At 34.8% G+C, this 19,383-nt stretch overlaps 1 protein-coding gene across 1 annotated transcript in view; it reads right to left on the bottom strand.

The window, feature by feature from the left end:
* Positions 1–19,383, bottom strand: part of NAALADL2 (N-acetylated alpha-linked acidic dipeptidase like 2) — a 1,427,879-nt gene that overhangs the window by 1,324,117 nt on the left and 84,379 nt on the right. The window contains exon 2 of the mRNA XM_046003219.1: positions 5,816–5,878. The gene's annotated coding sequence lies outside the window, so the exon portion shown is untranslated. The remainder of the gene's footprint in view (positions 1–5,815; positions 5,879–19,383) is intronic.

Raw genomic sequence — 19,383 nt, forward strand, 5'->3', positions numbered from 1 at the left:
CATGGTATAAATGATATTGAGAAGAAGAAGCCTCTGAAAGTTTTCTTTGAAATTTATGTTACCTGAATTTTAATATTTTAGGAACAAATATTCAATAAGAGTTTGGAATTAGAGCGATACAGTAAGAGAGAGCAATGTGAGAAAAGTTTCAGTTCTACTGTGGGCAAAACCCTGCTTCCAGTAGAACAAATATGTGTCCCAGAAAGAAACTACGTTCCTCCTGTTTTGAGAGAAGTTTTATTTTAATTCTCCTCTTCCATCTCCATATAGCAAATGGCACATAGATGGGTCACAATTACTAAAAGAAGAAAATTCTATTGAATTTTCTATAGAAAAAAAATCAAAACACCTATTAAGAAAACTCACATGTGAGATCCCTAGTATCCAGGCAACAAGTTGTCATGAGTCCTGCTGTATAGCTGGGAAAAGGCTTTATCTTAATACACACACACACACACACACACACATGCTTTTGTCTCAGTTCCTGAAAATCTGCATAGCTATATTAATGAAAAAGAGAAGCCAAATTGGGCATGTTAGCATGAACAGCCGTTCAATAAACAGCAGTGGAATGGAGGAGATTTACAACCCTTTGTCAAGACAATTAAAAACAATTAAAGTTTTCCTTGTCAACAGCCGGCTTTTAGTATCGTGTGTAAAATTCACAAGAGGTCTTCCTGCCAGTGGGATGTGTGACTATCAATAGCTTCCACAGAAGACTGTTTTATTTTGTCCTGCTTGCTCTGCAAGGTTTTTTAACAACTGCCTTTGGTAACTTAAAGACAACATTTGGCACAGAGACTTTGTTAAAATGTACATAAGGCTGCCTGCCAAGGTAATGGTATAGAACAGGTGCTGTCGGAGTTGGAAGGTGGAACTGAAAGAAGGAAACCAATAGACAGAACGAACTTAGGAAACGACCCCAAAACCCAGCCGCCTGTGCTTCGGGCTGTTACCCTAGCCTGGCCCTGCCAGAAGTCACCCTCCGGCCACAGGTCCAGCTTATAGTTGTTTACACACCCCCCTGGCAGGCCTGGCTACTTCTTCTGCCTTTATTTCCCTCTTAGTAGAAGAAATTCTATTTTGTGAACTTTGTATTTCATTCCTTATTCTAAATATATAAGGAGTTGGCAACTTTTCTGATTTGCTTGATCTCTTATTTTATAGCCAAGGAAATCATCATTTTTGTCTTATCAGAAATTCTTATTTGTTGTTAAAAGTGATATAGATATATACACATATATAGATATATACATATCTCTCTATATATAAAATAAGGTATTATGGATTGGGGGCTGACATCTTTGGCCTCTTTTTTGCATTAAAGAAAGCACGGATGATCCCTGACCTACTACTAAGTCTCAAATTATATTTCAACTTTAAGATAGTATGTGAAAGCAAGCCGTACACGTTCAATAGAAACCATACTTCAAATTTTGATTTCTAATTTTCTTCCAGGCTAGCGATATGCTATATGCTACTCCCTTCTGATTCTGGGCAGGCACAGCAAGCCACAGCTTCTAGTCAGACACTCGATAGTGAAGGTAAACAATCCATACGCTTACAACCATTTTGTACCCATATGGCCATTCTGTTTTTCACTTTCAGTATTTAATGAATTCTGTAAGACATTCGACACTTTATTATAGAAGAGGCTTTAGTTAGATTATTTGGCCCAAATATAGATTAATGTAAGTGTTCTGAGCACATTTAAAGCAGGCTAAGTTCAGCTATGATGTTTAGTAGGTAAGGTACATTAAATGCCTTTTGAACTTAGGATATTTTCAACTTATTGATGGGTTTGTTGGGATGTAAACCCATCCTAAGTAGAACCATAACTCAATTTTTATTTTATATATTAGAAACCTATAGCTGTTAAAGACAGAGGATCATGCTTTTGCTAAAAAAAGAAAAAAAAAACACATTTTAGAGGTATGAGGACATTTAGAATGCCTTTGTGGTTCACCTTTAACCTCCTCATTATTAGTATATTTCACTTGGACCAGGTTTAGACCAGAGGCAGGACTGCTAAACTGAGATCAGGTAACAAAAGTTACCTTAGATCAAGTGCTGACCTAGGAGGTATGGAGAAGAAATTCCTACGCTAAACACTCCTAAAGTGGAATCCATAATACTTGTGTCTGTGTGCTATGAAGCCCTAGGCCTCAACTATAAGGAAGGAAGTCTTTTGCCCTCTACACGTCTGAAGTTGGGGGCCAGGGCCCTGTAAATGAGGCTGACAAAAGAGAGATCAAGAAAAGAAAACCAAGAAAATTCCTTTAGCATGCGCACTGGGTGTACACAAGGGAACTCTCAGAGATGAGTAACTCAAAGGGGAGGTTAGAATTTGAGGTCTATATACTTAACTCACTTAGGGAAAAGGAGGGGGAGAAAGGTCAGCTATGGAAAAGCAAATCATTTTTTGGAAAAATAAAAGGGCCTTTAGGAATATAAATGGAGGATATGCTAGTATTTTAGTAATAACTGTTTGGGTGTGGTGAGATTAGAGACTAGAGTTGCTTTGTAGAAAGGGATTTAATGACTTTTGAGTTCTTTCCGAAGGCTCTTTTAGGCAGAGAAGAGATTTCAGGAACTCAAATACCTTCAGCTCAAATTCTTACGCCAAAGAGGCAAATTTAGGGACAGCATATCCTGATCCCCTTCACAACATTCCCAGTTTTATTGCTCTCAATTTGTTTCTTTTCTCCTCATTTATTTTTCTCCTTTCGATTTCTACTCTTCATTTTATTTGTTTTAATGTGGCTATATTTAACATGTATTTTGACTGATAGCAAGCCAGATGAATGTCCACTATTCCATAACACTAGGCAGCATTTCTTTGAGAATTGCCTCTTCCTCATTTTGTAAAATACCGCCATTACCCGATGGACAACAGATTGTACTAAGGTTGACACTTTGTAAATCCAACTTGGTATCCCTGTTTATATTTTCTTTATTCCTTAAATATTCTATATAATTAGGCTTTGTATTTTTAAAAGTTTTTTTTTTTTTCATTTTGGATATAAAATAAGTGTCCTGCCAAAATTATTGGGTTTATTGAAACTACCAGTTTGTATTTCTTTATCCTTAGGACACCAAAAGACAGAAAGCTGATCTCCTAATCTGTGCAGCTTTGCGTGAGTGTTTGCAGTCCTTCCAGAATTAGATGTGGTCACACACAAAAAAATTCTCAGAAATGCTCCACTGGTCACAAGGACAATCCAGCAGAAAAATGACCATAAGACAGCACACTTAAAGGAATAATGCCAGAAAAGCTGGTCAAAGAAAAGTGTCTAAAAGTGGTAAGAAATATAGAATCTACTTTTATAACTGAACCCAAAATGTCCATACTATACAATAATATACAGTTGAGCCTTGAACAACATAGGTTTGAAATGGCTCACTTAAATGCAGTATTGCAAATATATTTTCTCTTCCTTATAATTTTAATAACCCTTTCTTTTCTATAGTTTACTTTATTCTAAGAATATAGTAAATAATACATATACAAAATATGTGGTAATAGACTTTATATTATCTGTAAGGCTTTCAGTCAATAGCAGGTTATTAGTAGTTAAGTTTTGGGAGAGTTTAAAGTTACACACATATTTTCAACTGTTTGAGGTTTGACTCCCCTAGGCCAACTTAACACTATTAAAGTAATTGTGTGATTTGTTAATTGACATATTTTTAAAAATTATTTACTAAAGTAATCTCTATACCCAACGTGGGGCTCAAACTCATGACCCTGAGATCAAGAGTTGGATGCTCTTCCCACCAGGCCAGCCAGGTGCCCTAATCACCATAATTTTTAAAGTCCCCTCATTAAATTATTTTTGCTTACATAGGAAGTGAAATTTATCTTCTTGATACATTATCTTACAATATATGATTCATAAAATTATAGTTACCATTTCATCTCTCTCATTACAAAAGAAAGCTTTTTTAATGTATTTATTTTGACTACATATTTTCTAGAGTTAAAAATATAAATAAATAAAAATTAGATATATTGTTATTTCTTTTACTAAAAATCATTTTCTTCACTTATTCTTACTTTCCTCCAAACCTTTTTTAGTTTAAAGAGAACTTATTGACATATTTTTTACTTACAAGTTGACATGTTGTTTATTATAAAAATTGTTTTTTTATATTGATTTACTTTGATGGAGTCTCTTATTTTAGATCTAAAAGTAAGGAGGAGATGCGGAAAAGAATTCTGCCATTTATGAGAAGTGATCAGGGAAAGAAGAGGATATGATCATAAATAGTCAGTCTTTGCTGGAAGCCTCTGGTAGATCAACCTGTCCATTTTCCAGACTTCTACATTCAATTTTATTATCCTACATCATAAATACTGACAGCCTACTATGTGAAAACCGCTACAATAGATACTGAGAAAACAAGGTGAATTAACCCAGGTTCTCATTCACAAAGACCTTATATTCTAGGAAATATATTTTATTTAAATAGGTGTGAAGGAGGAAGAATGGCCTGCCCTCCTTTATTATAAATAATAAGCCAGTGCTGTGAGAATTTGACCAGCCTGATTTGAAGAGAATGTCTAATATGAGATGAAGTCTTTCTAGCCTAACTCCCACTATTCACAACTGTATCTAAATTCCTAAGTATGGGTCATGAGGACATTCATGATCTGCCTCTTTCTTAATTCTTCAGACGTAGCTCCCTATCTTAACACTATACTTCAGACATCACATCTGCTCTGCAACTAAAACGTAACACTCCTCCACCTTCTACTGCCACATCATTCCCTGAGCATTCAGCCCTAGTCAGGCTTAGATGTTCACTTCATTTCTCCTACTGTACTTCATGCTTTTACCTATTTTTCTCATTCATCACACTACATTGTACTTGCCTATTTTTTGACAGCTGCTACCTCTTAAGGTCTTGAGAATTACATACATATCTTTCACCATCATGTCTTCAATGTAAAGGGCACATAATAGGTGTTCGATAAATATTTGTTGAATGAATGATTACTTCAACTTCTATTTTCCAAGAGAAACAGAGTATTACTAATTGGTCCATTCCATGATCTTTTAAGTGGAAAGCTAAATAATCTAAAATGACGGCACAATCTATAACTAATTATACTGATTAAAATCTCTTAAAGTACAATTATATGAAGATTTACTTTCCTTTAATTTAATATCCATAATAAAAAATGCTGCTAGCAATTTCTAATTAGTTGCTTTTTTTTTCCAAATCCATATTAACTTAGGATTCAAGTACCACTGATACATTTATATAAGATAATTTGTATAATTGCTTAGCACAGTATGGGCTCAGAATAAGACCTCAGTGAGGTTAGCATGATGGCAGTAGTGCCAGTGGACTGTTTTGCCATTGGTGATGGCAATAATGAATGTATTATCAATAATGTTCTATAAAAATCATATGAAGGACATATGTATCCTTTTATGTTATCCAAGATAATATAAAAATAAGTAATAAAAATTTAGATATCTATTTCAAAATATGGGAAATGCATAACCATATATCTTCTTTAAAAGTAATCTGGTTATTAGCATTATTATTAGATAAGCATAATAACAACAAACCACTGTATTGAAGAAGAGAATGTGAAATATAACTGCATCATTTTACAGTGCTTTGTAATGCATGGAATAATTCTCTGCAGTGTTCAAAAGTGTAAATAAACGATACTGACATCTGAATACTTTTTGACAAAAACAGAAGTTACAGAGAGAAAGAGGGGGAGAGGTTTTTATATTCTCTAACTGTTCAAACAGTTTTACTAATATTTGTAAAAGGTCACCAATAGAGGGCTTACCTGGGGTCAAATGAGTGAAGACTTAGACCATCAAAAGTTATTTCCAACGTCCAGCTGGGAGATCTAAAACAGAGAATAACAAAGACAGTCTATGACAAAGCTGACACACAGTATTCTGGAAGGAGTGAAATCAATTGTGACATTTTTCATTTATTTGTAAATGCCTCTTTGGCAGTACACTCACTCAAAACGACAGTTGCTTCTTATAGAATAGAGGAGGCAATGGTAAAATAGAGGAATCCTGACAGTTGCTTTAATGAGATTCTGCATTAGGGCTACTCTAACACTTTCCCCCAACAAGGAGCTTGCCCTTCATTTTCAGTATCATAATTCAGTAATTTGGGAAATGTTATCTCTACGAAAAACTAAACCAGCCCAGTCCTTAATAGCTACTGCCAAGTTTATTCTCCTCTTATCTTTCAATTAGAAAAAAAAAAAATTGCAAAGGAAACATCTAAATAAATGTCAGCCATACAGACCAATTATGTCTTTTTATTAAAAGAGTATTGTTTTTATTAAAAACAGCAATCTGGAGTATGACTGAACAAGTCAAGGTACACTCTCCAATAACTCAAAATTTGTTTGAAGATATTAGGGAGCGACATTTAAGCTACATCTTAAAAGTCTGTAATTTTAATATTTTAAGTTCTTAAGAGAAAGGAAATTATCAGCAAAGTAGTTTCACTAGTCCTTATAATTTGAGCAACTCTAAACTAAGCAGTCTAAAGATTCCATTTCATTTATCCATTCAATTGTTCTTTGATCATACGCACAGTACTTAGCATAACTGCAAAGCAACTGGAAAAAAACTTACTTCTAAAAAAAAATGTAAATTATAATGTACAGGGAAAACTCAATCCAATCCAGGGCTACCCAGCATCTATTACCTATTAGTCAACTAACAGGTATTTACTGAACTGGGAAGCTGTACAAAATCAAATCTCTGTGAACAGCAAAATAAAAAGAACAGGGATTTTGGCATTTTATATGCCAATGCAACCCATGGCATCATGGATTCAAATGCTAGATTCCACAGAAGTGAACTAATTAAGAGACACTGGAGAAGTAACAAGCTTTCATTTCCAATTTTGTTGTCCCTAAAGTAGTTAATAATATTTATTGCATGTGATTGTTGCTATGATTAACAAATGTTCAGGGAAGGGATAAAGCACTTAGCACAGCTCCTGGCTCACACATTGTTAAGTTGTCAATAAATGGTATACCTATTATAATTATGATGTAATTGTATCATAGAAATGATACCTTTCTCAAATACAAGAACATAAGTAGCAACACTAAATAGGAGGAAACCCTGGCTATCAGGATATTATTGTAGAACTTTAGTTCTACCTCTTCCACTAATAGCCTCTTGACAACTCAGTTCTCTCATCACAAAAATGGGACTGACACTCCTAAATAAAATTAGCTTGGCTAGGAAAGCCATCTGGGTACTTTAAGTACCCAAACAGTATACATTATTGTAATATGGCCAGTGAATATGGCAGAGAGCACCATTTAATGTTGGCAAATTAACTATGGTCTAAGATTTCGGAACGGTAATTTTACCCAGCTGGACAATATTTAATTTTCAGATAATGTTCAAGAAAGCCAAAAAGCTGCTTGAGCAGATCAATGTATACAGACTCATGAAAGTTTCTGTCTCCTTATTCCATCTGCAGTGTGCCTATAGCACAGGTTCCCAAACTCAGCTATACATTAAAATCACCAGGGGCATTTTTTTAATGCTAATATCTATGTGTAACCCAGACCAATTAATACAAAATATTTTTTAAAAGATTCCTAGGTAATTCTAATGTGCACCCAGGATTTAGAACCACTGGCCTAGAGCTGGATACTGTTTCTCCAGTAGAGTCTGTTAGCTTTTTTTTTTTTTTTTAATATTTTATTTATTTGACAGAGAGAAATCACTAGGCAGAGAGGCAGGCAGAGAGAGAGGAGGAAGCAGGCCACCTGCCGAGCAGAGAGCCCCATGCAGGGGCTCCATCCCAGGACCCTGGAATCATGACCTGAGCCAAAGGCAGAGGCATTAACCCACTGAGCCACCCAGGCGCCCCCGACTCTGTTAGCTTTTTACCCATTTTTCCTCTTTTTTGCTAAGCAAAGCCTTTGATTCACCTTAGGCATCTTTTTCCTAAGAAACTCTGAAGAGGATGCTTATGCCCAGATTCAGCACAATCTTGATTTAGGCTCAGTGAATCACAGTGGTGCTAATTGCTTTGCCAGTGATTGATTTACAGGTATATATAAAATTATCCATATCCAGCCAAAGATGGAAAGAAAGGTGTTCTGGGACTCCTAGCAAAGTTTCCATCCTCCTAACAAAATGTTCTTTTCCCTGCTGTTATATATGGATATGATGCTTAGAACTGATGTAGTCATCTTGTAGGAACGAAGGAAGTTAGTCTGACGACAAAGCCAACATCTTGAGGATGGCAGAGCAGAAGGATAGAAAGAAACTGAGCCTATGATAATGTCATTCAGCTGCTGAATTAATCTGTCCCACTTCTGGACCTGTTATGTGAAATAAATTCAAGTAGCATCAAAGCACTCTAAACTTACATAGCATCGTGAACAGTATTAAACAAACAAAAAGAGGCATATCCCAAGCCTAAGTTTAGGTCAAAAATTTCTTTCATTGCTTATATTTTGAAATATTTTATGAGCTAAACCAACTGGTAAAAAATATCCCAATTTTTCTTACAAACTAGACAATTCTTAGTTTTATTTAAACAGCTTTATAACATTTATTTTTACTAAGAAATATGGTGTAACATGTGATATAAGAAATTTAATAGCAGATCCTGTCAAATACTTTTTTCAAAAGTATTAATTTGTTCTAGTTTTTTATACACAAACATAATGTGCAAAATTAAAATATACTTTTCTGCAGCACATATATATAAATACGTGCATGTGTTTGCTTTTTTTTTTAATTGTTGCCAACCATATGGTGTTTAAAGTGGAGAAAAAATGTTTTTTAATATCCAACCACAACAATCACATGATTTCCTAATAACTGTTTTTGCTTTTAATTGATTCTATATGTAGCTTTCTTTTTTTTTTTTTTAGCTTGTATTTTTTGAATGTAGTACGTCTTATTATTAAATGTCCAGATCATAATTTTGGTTTCAAAATGTCCTCTCTTTTTCTAAAGTAGTAATTTCCTGACCCAGAAAATACTAGGGATACTTTAGAATGATGCTTTACTGTCAACCACACAGTTGGAACAAGATTAAAAGGGATTTGTTCCAAAATCTACTATGAAGGTTTAAAGTGACATATACTGTAATCACTATGCTTCAGTTTGACATTTTAAATCTGGATGCTTCCAAAATCTCTAAGTTCCTTTGTGTTGCTTCTCCCTCTCTCCAACCCATCTGCAATTTCTGTATTATTTATTCAACAATATGAAAAAAATCACCAGCAATCTTGTGGGAAAGGGGGAAACCAGACTCTCCTTGGTAGTATTTGCTAGATGGAGAAGAAAACAACGTATTAGGAATTCGAACTTTTGAGAGCCGTCAGAAATTATGAGACAGCAGAAAATAGGAAGTGGTCCTGATAAAAATCTCCATGATGTGATCTCTTCTGACATAACCCACCAAATCTTCAATTATATTTAAATTTATAATTGCCATGACATGTATAATGTGATGAATTTCTTGCAAAAGTCAATGGGGGTTATAGTTTGGTGCAGGACCAATTAAGTGTAAAAATGGTGAAACTAAGTGGGTTCAGTGAAAAGGGGAAACAGTACTGGAAAAAAAGAAGGGAGAAATTCTGAGAACATTCCCTCCCCCAGAATAGATTACAGTTTGAAACATGTCCAAGCCATTTTCCCCTCAGTACAGTCTGAGAAATCTTAGTGTATAGTTTTGTCTCCCTCACAATTCTATGAGCTCCTAAGTACAATGCTATCTTGTACTCTTTGAATCATAATAGAACTCAATAAATGACTGAATTTGATTCAAGTGGGAAAGCTCCGCCAAAAAAGGTATTTTTGCCTACTACTTCCAAATTTAGGCAATCTTTAAACCCAATTGTCCTTTCCTACAGAAAATTTTAGTAAGACTGACCTCTCAATAGTGTTAAGAACTTGGCAGAACTGAAGAATCTCATGGGCAAGTTAGATTTGGGGTCATCCCTAGATCACTTACTGCTTAGCAGAGGCCCTAGAAGAGCAAGTACATATTGTTTAGTGTTTTTATTTCTACTATAACTTTCCTTAGATAATAATTTCATTTACTTTTTGGACCACTAAAGGACAACCATTAGAATCAGACATTTCATTTCAGAAGTATAAAATTAGCATTGGTTTAAAAGTTTTCTACAAATTTTGTAAGAGGAATTTAATATTTTGTCGTTTATTTCTGGAGGCAAGCCCTTATTTCTTGTGAATCCCATTTCATTCATAGAAATATATGAGATGTCTTAAGAACCATTGGTATTTCAATTGTAAATATTAAGAAAAGCTGCATTACAATGCAGACAGGTAATCCTGAGGCCCAGCAGAGCAATAATGATTAATAACACACTCTAGAGGGAGTATAAATTTTAATACTATCTCTCATAAAATCCATGTTTCAAAGGTTACAAAACAGAATCAAGTTTACCAAAAAGTAAATAAATCACCTTGCTTTGGGGTTTCTTCTTTCATCTCTGATTTTTAAATAATCAGCACCATCTCCCCAGAGCAGATAAACTATACTTACCTACAAATGAACTAGAAGAAGTTCTGAAATCCTTACAGAGGATGAACTCTCATTAGATTATGCTTCTAGTAAATTCCACTCCCAGTGTTTATTCAAATTTACATTTAAAAAGAGAAAGGAGACTTTAGGGAAGTGGCCTTCATAAGGGTTTTATTTGCTGATTATAATGATGATGCACAATGCCTCTTCACAAGATTACAGGGGTTAGAGGGTAATCCCACTATCACTTGGGCACTGATGAGAGCTCTGTTTGAGTTCTGATCTCACATCTGGTCTCCAAACTAAGACAGAACTAAAAGAATCCAAAAACTATGCAAAGAGTCACAGAAATTATGACTAAAAACGCTAGAACTAAATGAGCAAAAGTGAAAGAATATGTGATGAAAATTGTGATGAATTCTGAGAAAAAAGCAACCTAGCATACAAACATAAGGCCAAATAAGCACAAACATCAATAGCTTTATTTTTAATGGATGCTATTGGGAACTAACTAGATGACGTTCATGATAGCTTGTTTATTTGTTTCATTGCTTCTTAATACCCATAATTTTATTCTTTTCAAAAACTTACTTCTTCTCAAGTCACAAGAATTATCTAAAGAATTATCTAAGTCAATGTGCTTAGCCTCAGTAAATTGCTGCAACAAATCTGATTTGTTTCACAAAATAATGTGATCATATGAGAGATGAATCAATTGTCCCATTCAATATATTAATAGCCACATTTCCTATTTCCTATGTTTGTAATATTTTATCTTCTATAAAGATATTCCTACAATGCTAAACATGCTAAAGAATATAAATGAAATATAAATTAAAATATAAATATATTTAAAATATAAATAAATATATATAAATATATAAAATATAAATATATTTAAAATATAAATAAAAATATAAATGAAAGGAAAAGATTAACACATGAAACAATATACACTTTCAGTCAACCCAGCTGATGCTTTCAGTAAAGTCTAGTGAGAACAGGTCATCTTCCCCACAGAGAAAGTATGAAACTTCAAGTTGAAATAAACTCTCATGGGTGTATTTAGATCTGCCTACTTTACAGATTAGCAAACTTTTTTTTGCAAATGTTCAAATAGTTAATATTTTTGGCTTCGCTGGCCTTCCCTGTTGCAGCTATTCAGCTTTGCTGCTCCAGTGTGAAACTGCCATAGACAATACGTAAGAGGATGGCTGTGTGTGTTCCAACAAAACTTTATGAGAACAGCTGGAGGGCCAGATGTGGGCTGGGGAACGTAGCTTGACAATCCCCAGTTAGTTCATCGTTTTAAGAAGTGATGGATCCCATTTTCAATATGAAATACAAAGCAAGAAAAGAGCTGAGGTCAGTTGGAATTTTCACAGATATACCCTGAAATCCCAGAGCATCAGAAACACTTACATTTAAATATAATTTTTTTTAAAAAACCTAATGGATGTTTTCATTGGCTATTGTTTTATATTAACCAAACAAACTCCTCCTGACAGTAGGACAGATTCCTTAGAAGCCACCAATAGATAAAACTCTTCCTGTTGTTGAATTTTCTTGGCAACTGAAATAACTTTGATAAGTCCACACATCAAATTTTGACAATTAAAAGCTGTACACTTAAAAAGATAAAAATAAAAGACACTTTTGTATCACTCACACGTGCCCCAATTTTCTACCTCTTTCCTAGAAATCCAGATATTTCACTACATCAGAAAGTAGAACAGAACAAAATTATTATTAATCAAGTACAAGTATCCTTAAGCATCATGACAGCTTCTTCCTTTCAATCCACCTTCAATCACAATACACTCAACTTCTGAACAGAAAATGTTAGTAATTATACTATAGTTTTCAATTATTCCAGGGATAAGCAGCTAATAAAAATGTCAATGTTATAAAATACAACTAGTACACACTAGCTATTTAAAAACTCAGCCTACTAAGGGATACCTGGGTGGCTCAGTGGGTTAAAGCCTCTGCCTTTGGCTCAGGTCATGATCTCAGGGTCCTGGGATCGAGCCCCGCATTGGGCTCTCTGCTCTGTGGGGAGCCTGCTTACCCCTCTCTCTCTGCCCGCGTCTCTGCCTACTTGTGATCTCTGTCAAATAAATAAGTAAAATCTTAAAAAAAAAAAAAAAAAAAAACAGCCTACTAAGACTTACTTCTCTATTGTTTCCTACAGAAAAGTTATAAAAAAAAGATCATGGTCCAGTTTTCACAAATAACAATAACAATAATAAATACTGATAAATTATTATAGCCCAGGCAGTATTCCAAGTACTATACACTTATTAAATCATTTAATACTCAAATCAATCCTCTATAATGCAGATAGCATTATTATTCTCATTATACAATAGAGAGAAAACTACCAAGGAGAGGTTCTATAGCTTGTCCAAAGTCATATGGCTACTAAGCAGCAAAGCTAGGATTTGAAAGCAAGTGTTCTAGGCTCCAAATGCTAATGAGGTCAAGGCCATAATTCAGTGTCCAAAGGAAGGCTAATATACTGGCACAGCCAGTATGCTCTACAATCTAGAAAATGTCACTACTGGGAAAGATGATGAAACAAGAACTGGAGGTAAACGCAGGAAAGTACAAGCCAAAAGTGGTAGATGGTGAGAGAGAAAGAACCTCATGAAAGCTTTTAACTGGAGACCCAAAATCATTTATCCAACAAATGCTATGGGTCAATAATTCTCCTTGTAGACATGACAAACACATTTATTTCTGGCTTTAGAATCAGGCTGTTTAAATCATAATTCCACACTACTTACTAGGTTATTTTTTCTTTTATTATTTATGATTTATGAAACTCAGACTCCTCCTATGTAAAATAAGGATAAAAATCAGAATTGTTTTTCAAGGATGTTAAAGATTAAATAAGCTCATAGGGGCCTGATATGCAGTAGGGGCCCCTGAAATGGTAGCTGTTATTATTAATCAGGGTTTTGTTTGTTTTTAATTACAGAAGCGGCAAATGGCGGTTATGTTAAAAGATACCAGACATCTGGATAAAAAGATAAAAATAAATCCAAACATTTAAATGGCTTGTCTATATAACTTTGGGTTTCTCAGAATTTACTGATTACCTCCTATGTGCTAGAAATCACATGTGAAAAAAATAAACCCAGTTGTGATTAGTCATAAAAACAAACTCTCTGGGTGTGCCTAGGTGGTTCAGTAGGTTGAGCCTCTGCCTTTAGCTCAGGTCATGATCACAGGTTCCTGGGATCAAGCCCCACATCCGGCTCTTTGCTCAGCAGGGAGCCTGCTTCCTCCTCTCTCTGTCTGCCTCTCTGACTACTTGTGATCTCTGTCTGTCAAATAAATAAATAAAATCTTAAAAAAAAAACAAAAACAAAAAAACTCTCTGGAAGACTGAATTTTTCACTTTCAACTGAACATATTACACGTATACAACTATTAAGCTATTTCAATTCACAGAGCTTTCTACCTTGTCTGTGACTATAGTAAGTTTCTATAATCCCTTCAGTCTTCTGCAAGCCTTACAGGGCCAGGCAGGCTGAACACCCCTTCCCACCCACCATCTGCTTACTTCCAGTTTAAAGCAACTTCCTTCTTCCATTTTCCCCAAAGTGCCATAGAAATTATTATCATTTATCACTGTCTATGTGTACACCAAAGATAGAAAAGAATTGTATTACTGAATGCCATCTGATATATTTGTGATTAAATAAGGAGGGGGTGACAAACATATTTTAATGTAGCTAAATCATATGCTAGTAAAATTTTTAACATGATATTAATGATGTAACATTGGACACAATCATAAAGAAGCAGATCATATTTCAAAGAACTTTGGTTAATTCAAAAGAGAGGAAAAAATAGAAAGACATGCATATGAACAAAAAAAGGAATAAAGAGAATAATCATATTCATAGAAATGAAGTCTTTTTTGTTTTGTCATTTTCTCTTATCAGAATGTCCAAATAGATAATTTTCCAAAGAATATGTGCAAATAGCCATGGCCAACAAGCACATGACAAGAGGCTCAACATCACTAATCATCAAGAAATGCAAATCAAAACAAAGTGAGATTATCACCCCAATCCTGTTAAAATGGCTATTATCTAAAAGACAATAAATATGTGTTGGTATTTGGAGAATAGGGAGAAATAGTAAATGGAGAAAAGGGAACTCTTACACATTGCTGCTGAGAAGGAAAATTGGTGTAGCCACTATGGAAAGCAGTGTGGAAGTTCCTCAAAAAATTAAAAGTGGAACTATAGGGGCGCCTGGGTGGCTCAGTGGTTTAAGCCTCTGCCTTCGGCTCAGGTCATGATCTCAGGGTCCTGGGATCGAGCCCCGCATCGGGCTCTCGGTTCGGTGAGGAGCCTGTTTCTCCCTCTCTCTCTGCCTGCCTCTCTGACTACTTGTGACTTCTCTCTCTCTGTCAAATAAATAAAATATAAAAAAAAAAAAAAAAAAAGTGGAACTATAATACAATCAACATTTTATCCAAAGAAAATGAAAACACTAATTTGAAATTACATATGCAACCCCCCGCCCCCCTGCGGTCACTTTAGCATTTATTTATAATATCTAAGACCAGGAAACAACCGAAATGTCCATACATAGATGACAAATGGGTAAAGAAATATACATATATACACAGACACACAATGGAATATTTTTTAGCCACAAAGAAGGGTGAAAACTTGCCATTTGCAACAACATGTATTGACCTTCAGGGCATTATGCCAATTGAATTAAGTCAGACAGAAAAAGATCAGTGCCACTTGACCTCATTTATATATGGACTCTTGAAATAAGTAAGTCATAGGGATGTAATGTACATCATGGTGACTACAGTAATACTGTATTGCATACTTGGAAGTAGCTAGGAGAGTGGATCATGAAAGTTCTCATAACAAGAATAAAGAATTTTGTAACTATGTATGGTGACAGATGTTAACTGGATTTACTGTAGTGATCATTTTGCAATATACCAAAATGTCAAATCATTACTTTGTACACCTGAAACTAATATAAAGTTGTGCCAATTATATCTCAATACAGAAAGAACGAAGTACATATTGTTCTTTTTTTATTCTGTCCCCAAACTAACTTTGAAAAGAGAGTAAAGTAAAATAATGGTACAGAATCATACCATTATGATGACTAAAATAATAAGAAACATAATGATATTGTTATATTTAAGCCCAAGTTGGCAGTGATCTGTCAACAGAAGAGTAGCAGAGTCATAAATAAAGAATATCCCATAGATGAGATAAATAGGCAGCATAAAGCCTCAGGTGGGTTAGAGTTAATGTGATTAGTTCCTACGCACAGCAAAATCCCATAAGGCAGAATTTGTCTTTCATCTGTTTTCAATTCATCCAGCTAGCACTAAGCAGTTATTCTTCCTGTGACTCCATTTTGTTATCCTATTTTAGATTCTGTTTTAAACCAACCTGTTACATATCTTTGTTACTGGATAGCTTAAACAAGGTACATTTGCACAAGGGAGAGGTAGACAAAGATTCCAGAATACTTCATTAGGTGACCATCACTGATCTCCACCTTTAGGGAGGTTATTTTTGATGTGCAATAAGCCAAAATTATACTAAAATGATAGAATATGAGTTATGGCTATAAAAATTGAATTTATTAGCTATAACCAGGATTTATGTATATGAATTATTTGTCTTCCTCATGGAGATTCTACATTGATCCCAATGGTACTGCTATTGTCAACGCATTTTTTTGTCAGAGCATTTTTAATAAAACAAATGAGTTTATTAAATATCAGTCTCATCACCTAACAGAGCTAGTTGCCTCTAAGTTCACAACTAGTGTGATGTGACTACAAAAACAGTCCATTCAAACTCTGGCTATATTAATATCAGGACAAAACAGAGGACACATAATAATTCCATTGCATTCTTTGGGACACATAGGATGCCATTGTATATGGCATTTTTTGAAAGGGATATTGAAAACAGGCAGGTAAGAGACAGACAATGGAAGAAAGACAGGAAACAGAAAAACAAACAAACAAAACCTGTCATAAATTCACAAAATTTCAACAACTTGCCAAGGGCTAATCTTGATCTTAATGTTGAAAATTCTGGATGATCTTGTTTCAATAACTTATAAGGAAATTATTTCCTTTGAAAATGTTATTCTTACATTTAAAAATGTACAATCTTTAAATTAAGCTCTCTCTCCAAATGTTGGGGTAAGCCATGATTATTGATCCTAATCAAATCCTCATTAATATATCTTTGTTCATCAATTTATTGGTGGGTTGTGTGGTATGTGTGAGACAGACAGAAACAGAGATAGCAAAGAGAAGAGAGCTACCTTGCTAACTCAAAGAAATTATGATATACCTTTGTAGTGTAAGATATTTTCCTACTCTAGATAATTCAAATCACTAAGACTTTGCCTTAAAAAACCCAGAATACAAAGAGACTTGTCATGAAGGACTGCTTTCTTAAAATGTGTGCTTTCTTGAAATGTCTGCTTCTTAAAAAGATGTCCAGCTTCTGGTCTTTGAAAGAGCAAATGGGACAATCATGCACTCAACTTTTCTAATCAAGTGCTCAACTTTTTTAATGTTTTATCTATCCTCTCCCTTTGCACATCAATTTGCTGCAGAATGGGTACAGAAAAGAGGCCTGGGTTAGAGAACCATACTTATAAAGACCTATTAACAAAAGAAAACATAAATATTGACGGAATTCAATCTGTTTGAAACATGGAATACTGAAGAGGAATGGCAAGAGATGAAGTTAGACATGTAATCAAAAATCAGAAAATAAAGGGCCCTGCAAGTCATGTTAAGGTGATTAAATTTACGCAGAGTTCAATGGAGAATACTTGAAAGATCTGAAGTAGGACTGTGATTTACTTTACAGTTAGGCCATTTCTCTGTTTCAAGTGTGAAGAATGGATTTGGAAATACTACAAGCAGAGACAGCAGTTAGGAAACAGTGGCATTAAACAGATGAAATAGGATGGTGGGCTCAACAAAAGTAGCTGAGATAGATGTGGGGATGGATGTCAACTCTGGAAATGGATATCAGAGCAAACAGATATGAAAGATATTAAGAAGACAGAATTAGCTAGATATGTTGATTAACTAGTTTTGAGGAATAAGGCCGGTCATCCAACCTACCAAACTTGGGCCTGGTTTATATTTAGATAAGTTTTAAAAGTTGGTAATCAATTATGTTTTTAGGGGAGCCTGCGTGGCTCAGTCATTAGGCATCTGCCTTCAGCACAGGTTGTGGTCCCAGGGTCCTGGGATCCAGCCCCTAGTCGGGTTCCCTGTTCTGCAGGAGGTGTGCTTCTCCCTCTCCCACTCCCTGTGCTTGTATTGCCTTTCTCATGGTCTCTCTCTCTCTCTGTCAAATAAACAGGGTCTTTAAAAAAAATGTTTTTAAAAATCACTTTGCATGAAAAAAAACTAAGCCTAAACTTAGATGGAAAGTCTTATTTTTAAAGACAAAGCTTTAGATGAGAGATTTAAAAGCAATTAGTTCATAGGTAGTTGATGTGCCAAACAGCATTTGTACATAGAGTATCTTTTGAAAATGATTTGCCAAATTTTAAAAATCAGGAAATCTCACACACACACACACACACACACACACACAGGGAGAGAGGGAGATTTTTAGCTTCTCTATTTAACTGGAAGATTTGACAACTGTTACCCACACAGTAAACCCTGGCTGAAGCTTGTTAGTGATTACTTCCCCTAAATAGAGCATCTATTCTCCAGTTTTCTAGAGATTCCCCACAACTCCTCACTTACTTACCAACATGAGGTTCTGTGTTAGTTACCAGAGATCATCTTTACACTTCATTCATCTATGAATGAATACTTCCATGGCTTCTACAGATATCTGAGTTTAGTTATTTTTTAAATGATAATTCTAGTTTCAGGAGGAAATCAGTGAGTGACAGAAACATACCGGAAAGTTCTAAAAAGAAACATGTATAAAGATCTGAGCAAGATAATGGCATAATAATCCACTGGACCATCATTTAAAGAATAATCAAAAAGCATTTATTTTAGCTTGGTGCCACATATCACTTTGTGCCAATCTGGTCTTATAACCAAATCTAGTGTTTTCCCTTCAAGAAAGAAAAAACAATTCAAAAAATTTCAACTGGAATTTAAAGCTTCTCAAAACTAATCAAGAGCAAAATCAGCTATTCATTAGCTAAGTAGCTTATCTAGATTTTCTTTAGGTATAATGTTTTAAAACTGAGAAAAAAGAAAATCCAACATAAAAGCAGAAACACTTGCCATATTATATTCCCTTACTAGAATTAGAAAGCAAACATAATTTCAAGAATATGAAAAGGAACTGCTAGGATAATTGTTTCAGAAGTACTGCAATTAAAGATGAAAATCATATTGCTTTTTTTTTTGTAAGATTTTATTTATTTGACAGAGAGAGACACAGCAAGAGGGAACACAAGCAGGGGGAGTGGAAGAGGGAGAAGCAGGCTTCACACTGAGTAGGGAGCCTGATGCAGGGCTCTATCCCAGGATCCTGGGACCATGACCTGAGCTGAAGGCAGATGCTTAATCACTGAGCCACCCAGGTGCCCCATATTGCTGCTTTTTGACAAAATGTTTCACTGGCATAAATGAGCAGTCCCTTTTGTAATATATACTAATCAGCAGATGATAACCCCCCCCAAAAAAGAACAAAAATTCAAGTCTTTGAATTTAATCCAAGTCTTTCAAATTAATCCAAATGAATTCTATTAAGATATATATTGAGTGAGGTGGTTCTCCTAGGGCAACTGTAAGAAATGAGTTGTTTGTTCCAGTCATTCTGTAAAGGACTGATAGGCCCT

Source organism: Meles meles, chromosome 4, assembly GCF_922984935.1.
Source record: "Meles meles chromosome 4, mMelMel3.1 paternal haplotype, whole genome shotgun sequence".
NCBI classification, from domain to species: Eukaryota; Metazoa; Chordata; class Mammalia; order Carnivora; family Mustelidae; genus Meles; species Meles meles.